The sequence below is a fragment of the Ursus americanus genome, chromosome 33 (genome assembly GCF_024610735.1).
Source record: "Ursus americanus isolate L20-20 chromosome 33, mUrsAme1.1.p, whole genome shotgun sequence".
Taxonomy (NCBI): domain Eukaryota; kingdom Metazoa; phylum Chordata; class Mammalia; order Carnivora; family Ursidae; genus Ursus; species Ursus americanus.
This window is the reverse complement of record NC_142159.1, coordinates 24,977,489-25,000,319: the sequence shown is the minus strand read 5'-3', so window position 1 is coordinate 25,000,319 and position 22,831 is coordinate 24,977,489. Positions and strand designations below refer to the sequence as shown.

Below are 22,831 nucleotides of genomic sequence, written 5' to 3'. Positions count from 1 at the left end.
GCAGGCCACCTGAACCCAGGAGAAGGTCCATCCTGTTTCCAACCGAGCTCTGCAAATGTGCAGAGAGCAGAGTCTAGAAGTGAGACATCCACTGGAAGCATCTTCACAAAAATCAGATTCTTTCACGCACCCCCCCCCCAGCCATGTTTACTGAGCATCCATCATTGCCCAGGCACTGGGATAGGTGCTGGGGACACAGTGGTGAACGAGACAGGTGTCATAGTCCCTGTTCTCCCAAACCTGGCCTTCCAACGGCAGTAAGCAAGCAAAAACCAGAACCAAAACCAAACAAGTTAACAGACTAAGAAATATTGTAATTGCAAGATGACCTCAGCACTCAGTAAGCAAGGAGCTAAGGTGGAGAATAACTGAGAGGGACCTAAGGAGGGAAGTGTAATCAGAGGAAACCTCCTGGAGGTTGTGAAATCCACCCTAGGATCTAAAGGAAGAGGAGAAACTAGCTAAGCAAAGGAGAGTGAACATAGCAGGTGCAAAGGTCCTGGGGCAGGAAAGGGTTGGAGATATTCAAAGAGTGGAAAGAACACAGTAGGAGTGGTGCAGGACAAGCTTGTTGAGAAGGGCAGAGGATTTCAGGGTGTTCAACAGTGGGGGTGACATGTTTTAAGAAGGCCATGTTTGTTACTATGTGGAAACTAGATCGTGAGGCTTCTGACAAATTCTTGATTTATTAACAATTTCTTGTCTCAACAGAACTACTCCCAGGAATGGCCACCCTATGGAGGGACTGTTAGCCAAATAGACATGATAGACATCTGGAAGTAGCCAACTGTGTGATTTTAGGATTCACGATATCCGGGAAGGATAACACAGAGTTAGGCATGGGAGATCTCAAAAGGTGTGGGGAAGTCTCATGGTTCTAAGACATGCATCTCAAAAGGGGAGATCGGTTCAGAGTAGTTCCAACTGTGTCATTACAAACGACTTTCTTTCCGAAGAGGGTTCCCCAGGGTTCGTTCCAGGGGGAAGATGAGATGTTTAAGAGCAGGTACCTAAAAAGAAAAGAAAGTTACCTACCCATGGGCAAATACAAAATAGGGACCTCTGAGAGTAATCTCAGGAATGCATAGCACAATCGAAAGGGAAACGGAAAATGATCAGGGCAGGACACCTGGGGGGTCACAGCAGACAAAGGAGCAGTGTTGCCAGGAGCCATGGAAGCCACAGGAGCCACGGGAGCCACGGGAAAGCAGGATTTCTCCTGTCCCATGTTGTTTCTGCATGTTCCTGTGGAGGGGGTCCCAGCAGGCAAAGAGGGAGGAAACCTGCGGGACGGCCGGGGAGAACGGCCAGCACGCTGAGCACACGCGTCTTGCTTGCTTTGCTGTCTGCAGCAGCCCCTGCACGGCTGGCCCAGGTAGGCGCTTGTTAATGTCCGTTGAATGACCAATGACTCGGGTGTCGCAGCGCTGCTGTGATAAAGATATGCAAACTCTCCTGGCTACGGGGCCACAGACTTTCCCTGCAGAGGACTGTGCCCTGTTCCTTGGCTTCCCATCATTGATTTTAGCTGCCTAGTTGGGAGCCTTGGTGGGAACAGACCTCACTTGCCTGGACAGACGGGTGAGGACGAGCCTGTCTCCTCCCTCGTAGCTGGGGCATGGATCGGAGACCTGGGTGCGGCTGATCCGGTGCTCTCGGGTGGCACATGTGGAAGTGGGGACTGGTGCGAGACTTCGCCAGCACCGTCGGCCCCGCACAATAATGGGTGTGCGCAGCACGGGCCTGTCTGCCGTGGCCAGCATCCCTGCCCTGTCCGTGTCTGGCTCTGGCTCGTCTTTCTTTCGTTAAAACTGCTTATTTCGAAGTAAGTACAGACCCACAGCAAGTTATGGTGATCGCAGACTGTGCCCCAGCTGTGGTTACAGCGCACGTGACCGGACCCCGAAAATGGCCTGGCCCAAGGTGTGCGGCACCCTGGCCGTTTTAAAGTCTGTTTCTGAGCCTTCCTACTGGTTGCTGCTCTAGACGGTCCCCTGCCAGCATTGTCCTTCTGTCTAAATTAGCCAGTCAGTTTTGCCATTTCGAACTAAGAATCTGGACGGGCGTCCTACCTTTGAGAGGTTAATAGGACAGGAGACGTCTGCGGATGGCAGGGCCTGTGGGGGAAAGAAGGCTCGTGTGTCTGCCCCCTCCCCCCCTCCCCTGCCTGCTTGATGGGCCCAGGGGGAGGCCGAGAAGACCAGAAGCTGAAAAAGGAGCTGATGAGGGACATGTCTGGACTTTATTCTGTGAGCAGTGGGAGCTGTCAAGGGGTTTCCAAGTTGGGGATGACAAGAGCAAGGAGGCCTCTGGCTGCAGAGTGGGGGAGGGTTGGTTGGGAGCCATGCAGCTGGGAATTGGGAATAAATCCTCCGGAGAAGCAAGCAGCAGGAGCAGTGCAGGGAGGACACAGTCCCGGAATCATTCAGAGGTAGACCTGGCAGACCTGGGATTTGGTTGGGAGGAGGGGGAGAGAGAGAACTAGGAGGGGAAGGTACAGGAAGGGGAGGAGGAGGGGGAGGGGGAGGAGGGGATGGAGGAGGAGAAGGGGGAGAGAAGGAGGGAGAGGAGGGGGAGGAGGGAGAGGGGGAGAAGGAGGGGGAAGAAGGAGAAGCTAATCGGAAGATGACAAGGCTTTGAGTCATGGCCCCAGCGAGCACTGGCCCTCAGTGCAGAGTAAGTGGGTTGCAGGCTGCAGGAAATGAAAGCAGCCCCCGCAGAGACCGGGCGCGCTGGTTCTCGGCAGCCCCACTCTGGTTTGAGGGATCATGGTGTGGTTTGGGGCTTGCTCATGAAGTGCTGTTCTTTCCCTCCCACTCGAGTGCACAGCTTTACTTTGGATGAACACATCCCCTGGCTTGATGTGTGAGTCCCCAGAGCCGGGGCTTGGCAGGACTGCTGAGGTTTACCGGGGCTGATAATAATCCTCTTCCCTATCAAGTTTCTCTTACCTGATATTTCTGAAGAACTTCTGTGCCAGACGCTTTTATCTTACGTTTAAGGTTCGCTGTTCCGGGGGTAGGCACTAGGATGGTGCACTTGGGACAGGAGTCGGCAGGTGGAGATCAAAGCATCATTTTTATTTCTGAACAAAGAGGATATCCCAGAACATGATATGGCCTTGCTGGTTTCCTAGCCAAGTGGACCTGCCAAGTCTTCCCTAAGTTCGAAAGCTGCAGGCACCAAGGAGCAGGGCATGGCTGGTGTGGGAAGGGGCGCTCAGTCCCTTCTTGCAAACACACTGGTAGGGGAAGTTGACCCTCTCTTGGGTGGGGGGTGAGTGGGACAGAGAGATGTCCCCCCAACCAATGACAAAGGAAGGAGTGATGTTTTCATGCGGAAGTTAGGAACGGTGCTTTGCTGATGGGGTGCAGACAGCAATTTTGGAAGGAGGGTGTCCTGGGATCAGAAGCTATAAAGGCAACTGGGTGTGAGGTCTGCAGGTTGAACAGAACCTTCAGAGCGGTAAGGACAGAAAGTTTGGCCCAGAGGGGCGCCTGAGTGGCTCAGTCGGTTAAGTGTCTACCTTTGGCTCAGTCCCGATCTCAGGGTCCTGGCTTCGAGCCCCACATCAGGCTCCCTGCTCAGTGAGGAGTCTGCTTCTCCCTCCCTCTTCCTCTGCTTCCTCCTCCCCATCATGCTCTCTCTCTCAAATGCATACATAAAATCTTAAAAAAAAAAAGAAAAAGCAAGCAAGCTCGGCACAGAAATACAAGTTATTAAGGAGATAGGATGGACAAGACTTGGCCTGACTCTGAATGTGGGGGTGATGGTGGCCCCCAGGGTCATGGGGCTGTTCACTGAGACCCAGGTTACGCAAGGAGAAACAGACTGGGGAGAGAGAGCATGAGGTGGGTTTTGAGTAGTTAGAGCTGCTTAGCCCATGGGCCACCAGCGGAGAGCCTGGCAGGAGATGTATGCTTGAACCATTAGCATGTTCACTCAGCAAATAGTTAGCAAACACCTGCTATGTGCCAAGAGCTTTCTTAGGTGCTGGGAATGACATGGGAGAAAGATAACAGACCAGATTTCTGCCTGCATGGAATTTAGAATCTAGTTGTGGCAACAGGCATGCAGCAAAAATATGTATAAGTAAGTATTCACAAATTTCTTGTTAAATGACACATTGGTCTAGGTGTTATACGAAAGTACCAGGGGGCTCAGGGAAGCAGGAGGCAACCTTGCCAGAAGGAGGGTACCCAGACTGCATATGCAAAGGCCCTGTGGTAGAAAGAGATTGGTTTTCCCAAGGAGCCAAAATAAGGCCAGAGTGTAGACGGTTGTGATCAGAGTAGAAACTCAGAGGATGAAGGTGAAGAGTCAGGGACGGTGGCTCATATTTTGATTTTATTCTAGGTCCCATGGGAAGTCATCAATGGGTTTTTCGAAAGGAGTGAGGGGAGGCTCCTCTAACCACTCAGACAAGAAATTCTTGCACTAGAGTGATGGCAGGGGTGGTAGAGAGTAGGAGGGATTCGAGAAGCCGTGGAGATACAAGCAATAAGCCTTGGAGATTAATTGGGATTGAGGAGGGGAGGGAAAGGAAGAAAGCAGCGGGACTCCCAGGTTTGCGTCTGAGCTGCGGCGAAGGGGCTGCTGCTTGCTAAGAGAGGGGCCAGGTGGGAGCAGGTAGAGTGTGAGGTGGTGTGACATCAAGGGAGGGGCCAGAGAGCTGAGTGAAGGTGTGGGTCTGGCGTGGGGACCAGGCGTCGGGGCCGCACGTGTGAATCTGGAAAACATTAAGTGACTAAGATGTTTAGAGTCATGGGCATGAGTGAGATAGACCCTTTAGAGTGATTGGGGAAGAAGGGCCGGGACTCAGGCCTGGAGACCCCGGTTTTGGGGAATAGACAGAGGTTGGTCTACGGTTAAGGGGGTGGAGTGGTAGTGGAAAGAGTGAGTCGGATGGGGAGGCGGGAGGTTATTTTAGTTGAGGGCTTGGGGGCTGGTCCCAGAGAAAAGGATAGGATGCCTCCAAATGTTTGAGGACTGATCACATGTTCGAGTGTAGACTCGTTTTGTCTACACTTGCAATATGGTCTTTGGCCTCACAGAAGGGAAAACTGCCCAAATCCAGAACTGTGCAGAAATGCAGAAAGGGTCTAGAGGGAATTCCTGTTCAGACGGACGCTGGGAGAGGATCTTCCAACTCCGAATTCCATCTCTCTAGTTTACGTCTGAAACAAGAGGAAAAAAGAAGTTGCTTTATTGCCACGTTAGCCTTTGAACAAAAACACCAGGAGCAAGAGGCAGCCATGGAACATGGATTAATTGAGCTCCTGCAGCGTGCTGGGAGCTGGGACTCGGTGGCCCTCGCGGAGCCTGGGGACAGACACCTTCAGCTCCTTGTGCTGTGCCGGTCTCCCTCCCGCCCAGCACTCACTTCCACATCTTCCTCTGGGTCACTGGAACGCAGCAACACATCGTGGTCCGAAAGAGAAAAGAATCCGTTTAGCAACACATGAGGTCAAGAGGTGAAACAGCCGGTCTCCAGCATTTAGAAAATTATTGGAAAATGGAGTTCCACTCCTTCATCAAGTAAAGGTTCCCTTTCATCAGAATACTAGTAATAATAAAAAATCCCATACTTTTACCGCGGATATCAGCCACAGGGGTGAAGGTGGTGCGACGGGTGATTCAGTGCAGAGGGATGTGGGTACAGAGCTTCGTTCATCCCTCCCAGCCGGCTCCTAGAAGCCGCGTGGCTGCGCCCAAGGAAGCGGCATAAACAGCCAACAGCATATGATTCAGGAATCGTTCCGCTGTTTGCGCTTTTCTCGAAAGGCTTCACTCCTGTTCGGTGTGTCTTTCCTCCCCTTGAAAAGTGCCACACGTTCATTATTAGCCTTTGTTAATTCCTTCACCAAATATTTATAGAGGGCTCCGGATAGATGGGGGAGGCGGGGGCGGGGGCAGAGGAGGGGAGGGAAGCGGTGGAGAGTGTCAGAAGGTTCTTTGAGTGCAAAGAAGAGAAATTCAGTCAGCTGGATTGATGAGGAGGGGAGACTAGGGGAGAGAAGGGGAAACTCTTAGAAAAGAAGGAAAAGGAGGGGGTGTAAAGAAGGGAGGGGGATGGGCAGGAATGGGGGGAGAGAGGGTGGGGAGAAGCAGCCAGGGGGACAGATTGTCAAAAGAACAACAGCCAAGGGCCATTCCCTTCAGGGCGCCACCTTTGAAATAAATCTGCTCCAACTCTTTTGTTGTTGTTGAAAATTCAAATGCCAGACTGTCAGGGGTCAAATTCCAGAGGAGAGAGTCTGAGTGGCTGGGTTTTTGCCACATCCTTTGGGAAGGTGGGGCCTGTTGGTCGACACGTATTTTGGGGGACAGGTAATTCCTCCCAGGAAAATCCATTGCAGTCTGGTGGGGGAAACATGATGAGCCGGCAGAGGAGGACAGGGGCTGCTGCGATAAAGGATATCCCCTTCTAATGGGGAGGACGCTGAGCCTCGCGGAGATGGTGGAGGGCACGCCCGGCAGACAGAGCAGCACACCCAAACCAGGAAGAGAGAAAGGGCTGGAACTGAGGAAGGAGCAGCTTGTGGCCCCCTGTGGTGACAGGAGTTGCCAGGGGGAACCAGAGGCAGGTCACTAAGTGGTGTCTGGGTTTTCTCGAAGTGCATTGAGATGCCATAAAAAGATCTTAAAAGAGAAAGTAAGGCGATTTGGTGTTTATTTTAAAAGATCACCTGGCTGGAGGGTAGAGCGTATGTGAGAGACTGTGCTCAGTGGAGTAAGCACTCCCCGTGGGCCCTTCGTCGGCACAGGGTTGTGGCTGAGAATGGAGGGGAGGAAAAGCTTCCTCAGCCCTCTTAGGTTTGTGAGTGGGGTGTGCAAATTAAACTGACAAAAGGCAGATTAATAGGAGAAAAAAGCATACCGATTTTATTTTTAGTTTTACATACACGGGGGTGTCACAGAAAACTGAAAACACAAAGAACCCCCCATTAGACTTGGGGGTTGTGTACCATTTCAACAAAAGGCACTGTATTGTGGAAAAGAGCCAAGACAAAAAGGGGGGGTTTCTAGGGGGCAGCAAATTGTGGGAAGGGAAATATATGGGGGAACCAATGGCAGACAGGGTTATTTCATAAGGTTTGCTTATGCAGAGCCGCCTCAACGCTACCTCCATCTCTGGCGATAGCGTTGCTCCCCCTGTCCTGGTACAAGAGAAGCCTAGGACACCCTCACTGGCAGGGTCCGGCAGACAGCTGGGGAGCAGAAAGCCCTTCCTGTGGTCACTTACTCTCAGTTGCCTTCAGTCCAAAATTATCCTTCTGCCAAAGTAGCATATTTTAGGATGGCATATTTTGATCCCCCTTCAGAGGCATGGGACCAAGATCAGGCAAGGGGTGGGGGTGGGAAGTCAGTTTTTACAAGAAGGACAAATCGAAAGTCAAAGAGGCAGGAGACGCAGAGTGCGAGTCAGCGTCAGGAAGAGCAAGCAGAGACCATGGAGCGAAGTCCAAGACCCCGGGTGTCCTTGAACGTGGGGAGGAGCCCACACGTACCAGGCACCCAAGTAGGCAGGACATGGACGAGGAAGGAGCAGGAGACACTGTGAGTCTAGATAAACAATTGGGTCCAAAGTCTGCAGTGGCTAAGACAGGCCAAGAGGAACCCATGGGTCCACAGGAACAGCACCAGCAAGCGGGCTGACTGCCCTCCGTGTCCCTGGCCTGACTTCTTGTCAGGGAGAGAAGGAGACGCAAAGACCCACGTGTTTTGGAGGGTCTTGATTGAGGCCAGGGCGGTCTTCCTGAGTCTCCTTTAGTGAAGAGCAGGGTGATTCAGGGAAGGAAGCTTGGGAGTTAGACAATGAGATTCACAACTGGGAACTTTTCCTGTTGGTCCTGCTGATGTACCGGCACAAAAGCACAAAGATTTGCTCGTTAAGGCGTGATGTGTAACAGCCGCACGCAGACTAACAGACAAGCGAGGAAACAGCCTACAGGTACCTTACTAGGGAACTGGTTAAACAACCATGGGCATCCATCCGGTGGGATATGTTGCAGCCATTCAAAAGAATGAAGTAGACCTATGTGTGCTGGCATAGCGTCATGTCCAAGATGCTTTATTTGAAAAAATCCAGTTACGGAACGGGAGTACAGTGTGATCTCTTCGTGTGGAAAAACAGGGCATACAACTATCTGCTAATATGTGCACTGAGAATTTTTGGAAGGAAAAACAAAATGTTAACAGTGGTTTTGTTTGAAGAGAAGGGCTGGGGCTGGAAAGGTGCGTTTCTACTTTCTTCCTATTTGATTTCTTTTCTATGAGCATATCTTACTTCTGTAATGAAAATATGAATTAATAAAAACTGTTCTTAAAACCAGATTAAAGATTCATAACTCATTAGAAATAGAAGGGATCCCCCATAACGGGGTGGAGGACATTTGCCAAAAACCTACAGCAAATATCATACTTTAAGATTAAATGAGGGGGCACCTGGGTGGCTCAGTCAGTTAAGCGTCTACCTTCGGCTCAGGTCATGATCTCGTGGTCCTGGGATGGAGCCCGGTGTTGGGCTTCCTGCTCAGCGGGGAGTTTGCTTCTCTCTCTGTCTCCCTCTGCCCCTCCCCACCACTCGTTCTCTCTCTCTCTCTCTCAAGTAAATAAAATCTTAAAAAAAAAAAAAAGATTAAATGAGAAGCCTTCCTTTAATGTCAGGCATGACACAGCAGTGCCCACTGTCTGCACTTGCATTCAACCATATGAAGGATTCAAGTCCTAACCTGTGCATTAAGAACAGAAAAATCAATAAAAGGTGTACGGTATAAAAGAAAAAACAAAACCGTCATAGATCACAGATAAAGTGATCATCTGCATAAAAATGCAAGAGAATGTTTGAACTAATACATTTTTTGGAACTAAAAGTTTATCATGGTTGTTGAATTTCAGGTTAATACTTAAAATTCAAGTGTATTCTTATATATTGGCAAAAGTAGAATTTTTATTTTTTATTTTTACTTTTTTTTTTCTAAGATTTAATTAATTAATTTATTTAACAGAGAGAGAGCACAAGCACAAGCAAGGGGAGTGGAAGAGGGAGAAGCAGACACCCCGCTGAGCAGGGAGCCTGATGTGGGGCTCGATCCCAGGACCCTGGGATTATGACCTGAGCCAAAGGCAGACGCTTAACTGACTGAGCCTCTCAGACACCCCAACAACAGTACAATTTTTAAACTACCATTTATAAGAGCAAGAAAAATTATATAACCAAGGAATAAATATAACAAAATATGTGTATGATTTCTGTAAAGAAATTTGTAGAACTACAATTAAAAAATTTATAACATAAATTAGACAACTTATAAAATTATTTAAAATGACGTATTGAAATGTATTAAAAAGGAGAGCTATATACCATCTTCATGGATAGAGATCTTAAATATCTCATAAAAATGTTAGTACATGCCATATTAATATATCAACTCAATGCAATACCAGTCAAAGCCCCAAAAGGAATTTTGAGGAATTGACAAGCTTATCTTGGAGTTTAGATGGAAAAGCAAACAAGTTAGGACAACTAGTTAATACTATTTTGAAGAAAGAGAGAAAAGTGAGAGGTTGTGGGCCTTGCCTTTCTAAATATTAGGACTTATTATAAGCTTACAGGAATTGAGACTTGTGGTATTGGCATAGAGGTATACAAACAGACTAAAGGAACAGAGCCCCAAATTAAACCTGAGATATATGGGTATTATTTATGTGGTAGAGGTGGCACTGTCATGACAGGGTTTGAGGCATGCTTCCCCCAAATATGGCACCTGGGCATATTGAATAATCTAAATGGAAGGAATTTGAGCAATGACAACTGCAGGAAGGACTCTTTGACATTCCCCTGAAATAGATCATAGGCCTTCATGGGACAGGTGCCCTCTCCGTACCCAGAGAAAAGGAGCATCCTTATCTCCAAAGACTGGGGGATGCCAAGAGAAATCTGAATGAATAGACCTTCCTAAGTTTCCCCCAGTTTACTCCTCTTGGCTCATACACCATTGTCCTATCATGTTTTCCCATGACTTTCCACTCTTCATCAAAGCCAGTATAAAAACACTCAGATTTAACTATTCTTCAGGTCTTCGTTTCCTTGGGAAGACTCCTGGGTCATGTAGAGCTTATACTAAGTAAATGTATGCTTTTTGTTGATCTGTCTTTGCCACAGAGCCCCTGCCAAAGAACCTAGAAGAGTATAAGGAAAAAGATATTTTTTTCTCCCCTACAACAAGTTAGTGATACAAGACTGGAGTGGTCAATAATTGGTGCTGAAAATCATATTGTGCATCCAGAAAAAAATTAGTTAATTCACTTCATACCAAACACAAAAGTACATTCCAGGTGAATTAAATGTGAAAAGCAAAATTTGAAAACATTGGGAGGGAAAGTTAGGAGAATACTAACAAAGGATTTTTTTTTAAAAAAATATTTTTATTTATTTATTTGACAGAGAGAGAGACAGCCAGCAAGAGAGGGAACACAAGGGGCGCCTGGGTGGCTCATTTGTTAAGCGTCTGCCTTCAGCTCAGGGTGTGATCCCAGAGTCTTGGGATCGAGCCCCGCATCAGGCTTCTCCACTGGGAGCCTGCTTCTTCCTCTCCCACTCCCCCTGCTTGTGTTCCCTCTCTCACTGGCTGTGTCTCTCTCTGTCAAATAAATAAATAAAATCTTAAAAAAAAAAAAAAAAAGAGAGGGAACACAAGCAGGGGGAGTGGGAGAGGAAGAAGCAGGCTCCCAGCAGAGCATGGAGCCCGATGCGGGGCTCCATCCCAGGACCCTGGGATCACACCATGAGCTGAAGGCAGATGCTTAAAGACTGAGCCACCCAGGCGCCCCACAAAGGATTTCTTAACCAAGACTCAGAAAGTACAAACCACAAATAACAAGACAGACAATTCATTAAAATTAGAAACTTCTGTTCACCAAACTTCAGCAACAGCAGAAACAAAGGACAATGCAAGCCACAGACTGGGAAAAGAGAGGTACAGTTTATAAACAACAAATGATTCACTTTTAGGATTTACTAAGAACTCTTACAAGTAATTAAATAAAAGGGAACACAAAAGGGAAATGGGTGAAGACTATGAACTGAAAATTCACTACATTTTTTTTCTATACTTTTCAGTATCATGAAATATTTCATGATTTACAAAACCAAAGCCCTACTGTCAGACCTCCCAGTCTGGCTGTGTCACTTTGGACAAGTCACCTCCCCTCTGTGTGCTTCCTCTCTCCTTCGTAAAATTGAGGGCTGCATCGGAGGACCTGCCATGTCCTTTCCAGCATTAAAATTCTGTAACTCATCAATCCATAAATGGATAAAGGGGTTCATCCACACCATGGACTATTATTTGGCAGTAAAAGGAACGCAGCACTGACACCTGCCACAGTGGGGATGCACCTTGGAAACAGTACGCAAAAGGAAAGAAACAGGCAGAAAGGACCGCATATTGTAGGATTCCATTTATATGAAATGTGCAGAATAAGCAAATCCATGGAGACAGAAGGCAGATTCGTGGTTGCCAGGGGCTGGCAGCAAGGGAGGACTGGAAGGGATGATAGCTAATTGATGAGGGTTTCTCTTTGGGGTGACGAGAATGTTCTAAAATTGATCATGGTGATGGTGGCACAAGTCTATGAATACACAAAAAGCCATAGAGTTGTGCACTTGATGTGGGTGAACTGGCTGGCATGTGAGCTGTATCTCAATAAAGCTGTGAAAAATGAAAGTTCCCATTTTCCAAAAAGAAAAATTTTCAGTGACCCTATATTCATCCTGTGACTATTCGCTCTGCAAGAGCAGTGAGCCAGTCACCGGGGTCCTCGCTAACACGGATTCCCAAGCTCGGCTAGCTCTTTAGAAAAGCTGGGGACAGGCTATTTGTAACATTGGGTGTTGGTGACTAACTTCTGCCTCTCCTGAGACACATCGCACAGATTTGGATATTGGAGAGATGGAAAGGGTCACGGTGTCGCAGGCAACCTGATAATGGGAGCCAGGAAGGGGAAGGCCCTATTAGTCGAAGTGCATGAAAGCACTCAAGGTAGAGAAAATAATATCCTGACTCTGGTATCTGCTATTGCCACTAAAAAAATAAATAAAATAAAATAAAATAAAATAAAATAAAATAAAATAAAATAAAATAAAATAAAATAAAATAAAATAAAATAAAAATACAGGTAGCAAGTGGGATGCTGAGATGTTTCACACTCGAGCTGTAGTCTTAGAACAAAACTACAGTAGCTTCGGTGGTTTCCAGCTGTAAAAGTGATCTGGTGCCGGATGTCAACTTTATGGCCTTTCCCTGGCTGTAATAACTGGAAAGTGCCCGAGGAAAACCTCTGTCCCAAATCTAGCAGCTCTCCACACAGGTCCTCCTGCCCCTACGAGTGAGAGCTAATGGGGAGCTAGCAAATAATTACATTATTTCTGCAGTAAAGCCCGATACGTCCCTAATAAAAGTTAATGATTATGTGCAGACTTTCAGGCATTTGGAGTCTAGACTGAAGACACTCAAAGGAATCTTTGCACGTTCACTCTTCAGCGTTCCACGTGACGGGACCTTAAAGCGACTTCAGCACCAGCCTCGAGCTGGCGGTGGGTTTGCTCCCTTCGGTCCAAGGCGCGGCAGCCCCGTCAGGACCTCCGGAGGAGCTCAGGGCTGCACTTGATGTCCCAAAACGTTCGAAAGCTACAGCATTAAAACATGGTGCCGAAGGCAGGACACGTGAAGACGAGACAAGGACATCTTTTCTTTGTAGGGTCGGAAGCTTCATCTCTTTCCCTGGACACAATAAATGGGTCCTTTTTTCTTCCTTCCCCAGTGGGAAGGGTGGCAAATGGCAACAGAGGGGTCTGCAGTGAGTAGTGATGCAGAATTGGGGAAGAGTCTTACGAGCCCTCTCGGCCGACGTTCGGTGTCACAGAAAAGGAAACCAAGTCTCGAGAAGGTCAAATGACTTGCCTAAGGTCGTTGGCCTCAGGCCCCTAGGGAGTGAACACATCGCGGTAGATGGATAACTTTTGCATTTAAGACGATGGACTCTCCAGTTAGAAGATCACTCTGAGGGGCGCCTGGGTGGCACAGCGGTTAAGCGCCTGCCTTTGGCTCAGGGCGTGATCCCAGCGTTCTGGGATCGAGTCCCGCATCAGGCTTCTCCACTATGAGCCTGCTTCTTCCTCTCCCACTCCCCCTGCTTGTGTTCCCTCTCTCACTGGCTGTCTCTATCTCTGTCAAATAAATAAATAAAATCTTTAAAAAAAAAAAAAAGAAGAAGATCACTCTGATACTCCATTTATTCAGTCAGCAAGCACTTACCGAGCACCTGCTATGCCAGGCGTGGGCCCTGGAGATGCCCTCTCGCGGGGAAAGGAGGGAGACGGGCGGGGGGCAAGCGAGTCTGCAGGATAGCTACGAGCTGCTGTCACAGGGACTGAGGGGCTCGGGAAGGCCCCTCGGAGCAGAGGACATCTGAGCTGAGACCTGGAAGACACGGGGCAGCCGTGAGACCCGGAGAGCCTACGGGTGCCCTGGAAGGAGAAGCCAGGACAAGGGCTTGAGGCCAGCGAGCCAGGCTTGTTTGGGACAGAGCCGGGAGGCCACAGGGGTCCAAAGGGAGGAAGCGACAGGTGAGCAGAATGGGTGGTGGAGGGGAGAGGGTCGGAGGGGAGGCGACCAGGAAACGGGGGAGGAGCCTTCACAGGCATCCAGGTGAGTCAGCCGCGGTGCTGGGGGAGGTGGAGAGCAGGGCACGGGTTCAGGACTTGTCGCAGGAACCGGTTAGAGCTGCCTCGTCCATGCGGTCTCTGGGCTCTGTGGACACCCTGTGCTCAAACTCGGAGTCTCCTTGAGGGCACCGGCGCTCTGGCGGGAGCCCCCAGAGAAGTAGAGAGGTCAGGAGCACAGATCCGGGACCCCTGCTTCGCTCCGAACCCTCGTTCTGACGTTAGGGCGGCTCCCCGGATTTTCTAGCGCAGGGTTGCTCGGCTCTTCTGTGAAGGGCGGAGGAGGCGCCTTCCTGGGCCTCATGCTGGACAATCACAGGGGCCACCGGCTCAGAGGGGACACGTTTGGTTTAACGCTCTTCTGCCTCTGCTTTGAGAGTCTCAACAGTCTATAAACGAGGGGCCTCGAACCTTCGTTTCGCATTGGGCCCTGCAAACGGTGCGCGAAGCTGCCCTGACTTGGAGGCGAATATTCCGGGCTTCGGGGGCTGCGCCGTCTCTGCGGCAACCCCTCCAGTCCGCAGGTGGATCGTGGCAGCAGCCGAGACGATGGGTCATGAATGGGCATGGCCGGACTCCAGTAAAACCCTACCTGCAAATCCGTCTGCGGGCTGGATCCCGCCCAGGCACTGCCGGGTGCCGACGAGGGCCAGTGCCTCAGTTTCCCGATGGGACGAATGCGAAGCATATTATTCATCTTCCAGGGCGGTTCTGAGGACCAGTCCCTGAAACAAATAAAGCGCCTGAACAGGAAGCATTATGTCGTGTGAGCCGCTATGACCTTCGAAAAGAATATTATTTATTTTTTTAATTGTGGGAAAAAATAATATAAAAAAATTTTAAATTGTGGTAAATTAGACGCAACAAAATTTGCCAATTGTGAGTGTGCAGCTGTGTGGTATCAAATACACTCACGCCGTGGCACACCCGTCGTCACCGTGCATCCCCAGAGCCATTGTTATCTTGCAACACTGAAACTCTGTCCCCATGAGACACTGACTCCCTGTGCTCCTCCCCGCCCTCCCCCGCCCTCCCCTGCCAGCCAGCTTCTACCTCACCTGTCTCTCAAGCTGTCCCATGCAGGCACAATCCTGCAGTGATGTCCTTCTGTGACTGACTCATGTCCCTGAGCAGAATGCCCTCAAGGTTCAGCCTTGTTTTAGTGTGTATCAGGATTTCTTTCCTTTGTGAGGCAGGATAATATTCCATTGTCTTCGCTCGGGCTGCCTTTGCGAGACACCGGAGACTGGGAGACAAACAATAGGAACGCATTTTCTCACAGTTCTGGAAGTTGGAAGTCCAAAATCAAGATGGCAGCATGGTTGATTTCTAGTGAGAATGCTCTTCTGGCTTCTAGGGGCCACCTTCTGTCTACACCGTCAGTGGTGGGGACAGAGAGCGGGAGAGCAAGTGGACTGGCGTCTCCTCTTACGAGGGCACTGACCCCATCACGGGGCCTCGCCTTCACAGTCTCATCTAAACCTAATCTCCTTGCAAAGGCCCCACCTCCAAATACCATCCCATTTGGGGTTAAGGCTTCAACATTGGACTTTTGAGGCGACACACGTGAATCCTTAGCATCTGTTGTGTGGATACACCACATTTTCTTTGCTCATTCACGTGCTGGTGGACGCCTGGGTTGTTTCCACTCCTGTGAATATCACTGCAACGAACTTGGGTGTACAAAGATCTCTTTGGATCCCTGACTTCAATTCGATTCAATTCTTTTTCACCCAGAGGTAAAATCCCTGGATCTTATGGTAATTCTGTTTTCAATTTTTTGAGGAACTGCCGTACTGTTTTCCACAGGCTTTGCTATTTTCCATCCCCACCAGCCATGCACAGGGGTTCTAGTTTCTCCACATTTTTTCATTGTTTTTATAAGAGCATCCTAAAGGAGTGAAGCGATGGGAAGTGTAAGTCAAGTGTGACGTCGTATCTCACTGTGGTTTTGATTTGCGTTTCCCCGATGATTAGTGACGTTGAGTATCTTTTCACGTGCCTCTTGGTCACTTGATTATCTTCTTGGCAGAAATGCGTGTTCAAGTCTTTGGGCTGTTTCCAAGTTGGGTAGTTTGTTTTTTTGTTTTTGAGTCTTAGGAGTTCTGTATATATTCTGGATATTAATCCCATATCAGATGTACAATTAACACATCTTTTCTCCCATTCTGTGGGTTGCCTTTTTACTCTTGTTGATAGTGTCCTTCAATGCACCAAAATTCTTCATTTTGGTGAAGTCAAATTTTTTTTCTATTTTTCTTTTGTTACCTGTGTTTTTAAGTGTTATATCCAAGAAATCATTGCAAAACCCAGTGTCATGAAGCTTTTCTCCTGTTTTTCTTCTAAGAGATTTCTAGTTTTAGCTCTTATGTTTATGTCTTTGATCCATTTTGAGTTAACTTTTCTTTTTTTTTAATAGTAATTTTTTATTACGTATGTTAGTCACCATACAGTATATCCTTAGTCTTTGATGTAATGTTCCGTGATTCATTATTTGCGTATTACACCCAGTGCACCACGCAATATGTGCTCTCCTTATGAGTTAACTTTTCATATCGTGTTAGGTAAGAGTTCAGCTTCATTCTTTTGCGTGTGGATATCCAATTTTTCCAGCATGTTTTTTTGGTTTATTTTTCGAGAGACAGAGAGAAAGCATGAGCAGGGGAGGAGCAGAGGGAAGAGGAAGAGAGAGAACCTTAAGGAGGCCCCACACTCAGCATGGAGCCGGACGCAGGGCTCAATTTCATGACCCTGAGTCATGACCCAAACCGAAATCAAAAGTTGGACCCTCAACCAACTGGGCCACCCAGACGCCCCTCCGGCACCCTTTGTTGAAAAGACTGTCCTTTCCCCCATGGAATGGTCTTGGCACCCTTGCTGAAAATCAAATGACCAGTTATGTGAGGATTTATTTCTGGGGTATCTATTTTATTCTCCTGGTCTAATTGTTCCACTGGTCTAGAAGCCTTGTCTTCATGGCTGTACCACACTGTTACAATTATTGTAGCTTTGCGGGAAGTTTTGAAATCAGGAAGTGGGAGGCTTCCTATTTGTTTTTCCCAACATTGTTCCAGCTGTTTGGAGTTCCCTGCAATTCCATATGAATTTTAGGATGGATTTTCTATTTCTGCAAAAAAGATTGCTAGAATTTTGATAGAGATTGCATTGAACCTGTAGACATTACAATTACTTTCTAAGGAGTTTGCAAATTATCATATTGAAATGATACTTTGTTTTGTTTTAACCTGCATTCCTTTTATTGCTAATAAGCTTGATTAACTGTTTGTATCTCTCCTTTTTTTTTTTTTTTTAGAGGGGGGAGAGGGGTAGAGGGAGTGGGAAAGAAAGAATCTTTAGCAGGCTCCACGCCCAGTGCAGAGCCAATGCGGGGCTCAATCTCACAACACTGAGATCATGACCTGAGCCAAAACCAAGAGTCAGATGCTCAATTGACTGAGCCACCCAGGCACTCCTGTACCTCTCCTTTTTGACTTGTGTGCTGAATCCCTTGCCTACCTGTTCTCTTAGACTTTTAGGATCACATATATAAAGGATATAAGAGTAGCAACACTTGTTTTGCAAGATAAAAATCACCAAATGGTCATTGGGGACCTCTCTAGACAAGCTGCTGTGTCGGATGTTGGCCTGTGTGGTGGGGCGAGGAAAACCCCACAGTCCCTGCCTTCATGGGACAGGACGAGAGCCCGTAGGGGCAGAATTACCCGAATATGTGATTACAAAATGAGATAAGCCATGTCAAGGCAAGGGCCTGCGTGCTGTGAGGAGATCTGATCGAGTCCAGGGCTCAGGAAGGTTCTTCTCAGGAAGGGATGCTGGAGCTGCAGTTTGAAGGAGGGGGGCTGCTGGAGAGATGTCAGCACGTGCAAGGCCCTGCGGCCCAGAGGAGCCGGGTGTGTCCAGACACAGGAGAGAATGTGCTTCCAGCTGGAAGGTGAAGGAGGACATGTGAAGGGAAGTGGGGAGTGGGCACAGAGACTAGAGTTCCAGATTAAGGTGACCAGCAATTATTTTAGACTCCGTGTCCACAGCTGTGAATAAGACAGCCCTCCAGGGCCCAGGCGCACAGCTCATGGTTCTTTAAGCTCTGCCGTTTTCTTGGATGAGTTCATCACCCATCACCTGGAAGTTTCCTTGATTGGCTCTTTCACCCGCTCGTTTATCCCACAGACATTCACTGGGCACCTGTGACGTGCAGCCAGTAAAGAAGCGAATCTCAGAGGCTGACGAGTGTTTGGAAGTGCACTGTAGGGATGTCAGGGTGGGGCGCTGGCTGGGCTCTGTGCTGGGCGCTGCTGTGGCCACACCTTGGGGGCGACAGGGGGTAGTGGCCAGGCCCCTGAAAGTGCAATGGGGATTTTTATCTTCATCCTGAGGGCGGAGGGAAATCAAAAACAGTTTTCAGCCAGGAAGCGGCCCCGTCACGTTGGTGGTTGGGAAAGGTCCCTCTGGCTTCTCTGGGGATGATGAAGCCAGGGTGCTGCGTGGACCCCAGAGGTCACGGGAGGCCATTTCTGTGGTGCAGGTGGGAGGTGAAGGTGTCCTGAGAAAGGCTGGAGGCAGTGAACACCCCGTGAGTGGGTGGATGGCTCCAAGGCCTTCCAGAAGGACAATCCCCAAGGCCTGGCAAAGGGTGGGTTACTGGAGGGAGAGGGGGGACCCAAGAAGTAGTCCCAGTTCCCTCGGGTAGAACTGGAGAGGGTACTATTTGATGAGAAATAGAAGCCCAGAAGGCCCTGCTGTAGGAGAAAGACCTTGAGCTTGGTCTTGGTGAGTTAGTGCCCGGGGGCACCTGTACAGAGAACAAGTTGGAGAAGCCAAGGAATTAGCAGAGTGGGATGGGGGCAGTGTGTGGATCTGAGATCTTTCAGGGGTGAAACAAGGTCTTCAGACACACAGAATACAGTGGTGAGAGAGAGGCAAGTGTTAAGATTGGACCCTCGTTTCCAGCTTCTCCCACCTAGAAAGATGGTGCTGTCGTGTGGCAAATATCTTCCCTCCCTTGTGATTGGCCTTTTCCTTTGGGGGTGGGGGGTGGGGTTAATTCAGCTCACCATGAAAGACTGGTTCTCCTGTACATTTTATTAATATTAACGTGAAATACACCTAGGTCACAGAAATTTGGGGCCATGCTGAACCCATATGTTAAAAATAAAGTCCTCGGTGTGCTCTGAGAAATCACACGAGGCCATGCCTCAACACAGTGAAGAAGTTCATCACTTCTTCCGACGCCCGGAGAACCTGAGTTTGTTTGATGACAAACTTCCACGTCGCCATCTTCCTAAACGCCCTGAGTTCCAGGTGTGACCGAGAAGATCTCCAGACTGTGAGTCGACACACTGTTCCCTGGAAGGTGTGCACACCTGCTGAATCCTTCTTAAACAATCACCAAAACAACAATTTCTCTTGTTCCCACTACGGCTTTGAGCCACAGAAATTAATTACATCACCTGTAAAATTAGCCCTGTGTTTTGCATCCAAAGGTCAATGTTCAGACTGAGAAATGGTTTAGTGCTTTCAAGCACAGGGCTCAGCATATAAATATTTATCACAGGAGGACAGGAACTCATTGTACACAGCGTGTTTACCTTATCAGGCAGTTACCTGGGGCAAAGAGGCCACTGTCTGCTTCCTGTCCCAATTTCTCTTGCCCAAGACCTTGGGCAATTGTTTATTTGACAGAGTGTTCTGTCCCATTCCCTTTCTTCTGGGAATAAAGGCACAGCATACTAATCAAGGACATCGCCTGGTCCACAAACACCTGGTTTCCGGAGAGGGGAGCGTTCTAGGTGTTTGCTTGAAAGATCCCACAGCAGTTATGAAAGAGAAAACTTCTGCGACACCCACGCGGAGAGCAGCGAACATGCCTCTCTCCATCCCTGACTTTTGTTTTGTTTTGGTTAGTGTTTCGAAAGCTCTGGATGGACTCTGTGGAATGTTCAAGCTTTCGAGAGTGAAGACAATGTAACAGACAAGGGCGAACAGGGATCACCAACATGATTTGTGGCAAAAACACAGCCTTCTATTTTATTCCTGTTTTCCATGTTTATAAAGCAGGAATGTTAGAGAAACATTGGCCAAGTTGGTTTTAATCTGGCCACATATTTGTCTTGGCCACCCTTAGCTCGTATTTCAAAAGTTCTCATACTAACTAGCTCAAGCCATTGTTACACAAGAAAGCCCGGCTGGGCCGCGGGCCAAAAATTCAACTCAGCATTTTTCTGCCTCCCCATGGTGGTCCGGAGGAATGGGTTTGTGAGCGTGTGGAACAGAAATCTCAGGGGAACCTCCGTGAGCGGATGTGCAAGGAGCCTCTTGCAGCAAATTATTTTTCAGGTGTTAGTTTTCCTATCCCCCGATGTCCAGTTCTCACTCATCAATCGTTACATTCCTTGTGTGGATTTATCAGAATCTCTTAGCCCTTTCTACCTGAGTAACTACTAATTCCTAAAGTTGACTAGCAACGCCGCACTGTTAGGTTTTCATTTGCATTTAATTTTGCATATATTCTAATTTGTATTTAATTTGATTGGTCGTTTCTATCTCTTCTTTCTCTCTCTCTTTGTTTTAAAGATTTTATTTATTTATTTGACAGAGAGAGAGACAGCCAGCGAGAGGGAACACAAGCAGGGGAAGTGAGAGAGGAAGAAGCAGGCTCCCAGCGGAGGATGGAGCTTGATGTGGGGCTCGATCCCAGGACCTTGGGATCACGCCCTGAGCCGAAGGCAGACGCTTAACGACTGAGCCACCCAGGCGCCCCTCTTTCTCTCTCTCTCTCTTTTTTAAGATTTTATTTATTTATTCAGAGAGAGAGCCCAAACAGGGGGAGTGACAGGCAGAGGGAGTGACAGGCAGAGGGAGTGGCAGGCAGAGGGAAAGGGAGAAGCAGGCTCTCCGCTGAGCGGGGAGCCCGATGCTGGACTGGATTCCCGCACTCTGGGATCGTGACCTGAGCCGAAGGTAGAAGTTTAACCGTCTAAGCCACCCAGGCGCCCCTCTAGCTCTTCTTTCTGAATTGCCTGCTGTCTTTTGCCTACTTTTTCTGGAGTTTTCTTCGAGTTTTAATGGCAGATAGAATAAGGATATTAAGAATATCGGCACTTCTTCTGTTAGATAAAATCACCAATTATCCATGAGGCACCTTTCTGGTCCTGTGCATCGTGCACGGTTCTTCTGTTTGTTCTAAATATACCCCTTCCAGGCTTTATAAGATCGTCTTTCTACCTAATTTTCCAAAATTTGGAAAAAAAAATTTATATTAGTATCCATTGACCCCGCAAGGACGGGGCTTGGTCTATCTTGCGTGTTGGTAAGTTCCAGCACCTAGGCGTGCCTGGACCAAGTAGGCATTTGATACATTTGTCTAATGAACAGAAAATCCATCAAGAAATTATTCTCGATTTTTCCCTGCAGCTGTCCTCTTTCTAGGCAAAAAAGATCCTAACGTACTTATTCTAACCCCAATATCAGCCTCTTGTTCTCTTAACTATTTTAATGGTTCTTCTTCAGATATTTTCTTGACATACAATAATTAAAAATGTGTACGGTATCCTAGGTTGTAGACAAAAGTGGGGACGTATTTTCAGCTTTGCTGAAATCCTTCAAGTGTCTTATGGGCTTTTTGGCCACAGAAACCTATTGGCCAGTGCCTTCATGGAATGATCCACTCTAACTCCCTAAAAACTGATATAATCGAGCTTACTACCCTATCATTACAATTTTGCCAGATTTCCGCAAAACAAGTCTTCAGGGCTACCAAAACCTTATGCGTGTGGAGAATAGGTAATGCGTTCCATCTGTAGAATGAACTGAGGAATTTCAGGACGGTCCCTCTTGCTCCCCAACCTCCGCCACATTCAGGGTCAACTGTGCCTAGCTCCATTATGTACTGAGTGCCGACTTCCCGTCAGGTATTCTGTGAGGCACCAGCCCCAGAGACTTGTGCCTGGGGGCTAAAGATTTCCAGGCATTCTCTGTTAAAAAGTAGATTCAACCAGGATAGACATCACATTAATCATGGATGTCTCAATCAATTTATGAGGTCCCTCAAGTTTACCAAACCCCAAAGGGGCGGAGTCCGGATTCCCACCCAGGCAGTCGGGCACCCTGCATTCCAAATGAGTGTCCTCCTGCTGCGTCACGACGGGGAGGTCACACGTTAATTTACTGCAGTGGTCTTGCCATTCTCCAACATGTTTGGAATTATTCTCTTGGAATTTGATTAGAAACTGAGGGACTTGGAATCTAGTTTTCGCTCTCCTCGTAAGCAGCCAAGATGCCGTTAAGTGAATCACAGCCCGTTTTCTCCTCCGTCAATGAGATCAGCCCGATGTCTGATGAGAGTCCCTCCAGCTCTAACGATCTTCAGTCCTGTCTTAACCATGGCATTTCCTTTCAGTATAAGCTTGGTTTTTGTGCTCGCTTCTGAAAATAGGGATTTTTAGACTTGCCTGGCCTATCTTGCTCGGTTGCTGGATGCAAATTACATGACATAATGGCTCTGAAATCACTGAGGAGGACAGGACATGGATGTAGGTGACAGTCTTGGGACTTTATGTCGTCCCATGTGAGGCCACCTACTTCCTCCAGCCTGCAAGTCCGTCTGAAGTTCAATGAATAAAAGTTTTTGGAACATCTACTCTGCCTCTGTACTTTCCCAGGCTCTGGAGGAACAGTGGGCACATGGGTCCAGCACTCGAGTGAGAGACAGACGCCAAGACAAGTCAACAGAATATACAAGTTCATCTAAGAGGAGGGAAGCTCGGCCAAGGGCACCAGCCGAGGGCTGAGCTGAAGAAGAACAGCCTACCCTGGCTGGCTAAATCATCTCAGAGGAGGGGGGGTCTACCTGAGACCTTAAGGCCACTGTTACGGGTTGAATTATGTCCCCACCGCCCTCCAAAGACATGTCAAAGTCCTCATCCCTGGTACCTGTGAGTGTGACCTTATTTGGACCTGGGGCCGTTGCAGATGTAGTTGGTTAAGGTGAGGTGATGTTGGACTGGGGCGGGCCCTTCATCCGACCTGGCCGGTATCCTTAGAAGAAGAGAGATACACGCAGAGGAAAACACCTCTGAAGACAGAGGC

The 22,831-nt window shown here is 48.3% G+C and overlaps 1 long non-coding RNA gene across 1 annotated transcript; it reads right to left on the bottom strand.

The window, feature by feature from the left end:
- Nucleotides 1-4,325: 4,325 nt before the first annotated feature.
- LOC123796173 (uncharacterized) lies at nt 4,326-5,450 on the bottom strand. Its single transcript, XR_006780687.2, has 2 exons — nt 5,384-5,450; nt 4,326-5,177 (listed from the first exon to the last, which is right to left on the bottom strand). It is a non-coding gene; the product is annotated as an uncharacterized LOC123796173 (long non-coding RNA).
- Nucleotides 5,451-22,831: the final 17,381 nt, after the last annotated feature.